The 778-nt window shown below is 31.2% G+C and overlaps 1 protein-coding gene across 1 annotated transcript in view; it reads left to right on the top strand.

The window, feature by feature from the left end:
• LOC134677560 (uncharacterized) overlaps positions 1–778 on the top strand; it is a 54,771-nt gene that overhangs the window by 29,114 nt on the left and 24,879 nt on the right. The gene's annotated exons all lie outside the window — the stretch shown is intronic.

Below are 778 nucleotides of genomic sequence, written 5' to 3'. Positions count from 1 at the left end.
GAGAGAAAACATGCGCATGTAAGATCTGCAGTAAGTTTATATAATATTTTAAACTTTCGCGTTTTGAACACATATTAACTCACTGCAGTAAGTTGTTCACATGATGTTCAAATCATCTGCAACAGGAGGTGGACAACTCGCCTAGTTGAACCACCGGATACATAAGCTCAATAAAGTGCACATACACCACATGGAAGAAATCATACGCATGCAAAATCGCAGAAAAGCAAGAACTTTGGTGTGGCTAGACTAAACTATTTAGTTTATTAAGAAACTAACAAGCGATTGAATTAAAGCTATTGGGGTTCAATAAAAATAACTCATTAATTCTTGCCTTGAAACGTCTATACTGCAAAACTTAATTCAAGACCAAAAAAAGACAGTGTTGCCACTGCAATAATTGGTTTGTAAAATAGTAAATTCCTTTTGATGCATAATCACGCTAAGATAATTTATTTATTAGTAATTTTACTCCTGCGATTTAAAAAAGTACTTTTATTTACTTATTTTTACATAAATACAAATGCGCTAGTAAAAAGAAGCAATCTTACTTTGTTTGGTCTTGAATAACGTTTTTACTAGTATAAATTACTCCATATGCTATTTGACATGTACTAGGAACCAAGAGAAAGATCTGTTGTAACATGAATTCTAAAATACTGATGCTTCCATATTGGAAATGCTGTCTACCACATAGAATAAGGTGTGAAAGTATGTAGAATATTTGCTGCAAAATGTAGTATTTTAAGTATTTATAATTACGAAATAAAACTATTGA

The sequence above is a fragment of the Cydia fagiglandana genome, chromosome 26 (genome assembly GCF_963556715.1).
Source record: "Cydia fagiglandana chromosome 26, ilCydFagi1.1, whole genome shotgun sequence".
Lineage (NCBI taxonomy): Eukaryota > Metazoa > Arthropoda > Insecta > Lepidoptera > Tortricidae > Cydia > Cydia fagiglandana.
Note: the sequence above shows the minus strand (reverse complement) of the source record. Positions and strands in the feature narration are given on the sequence as shown.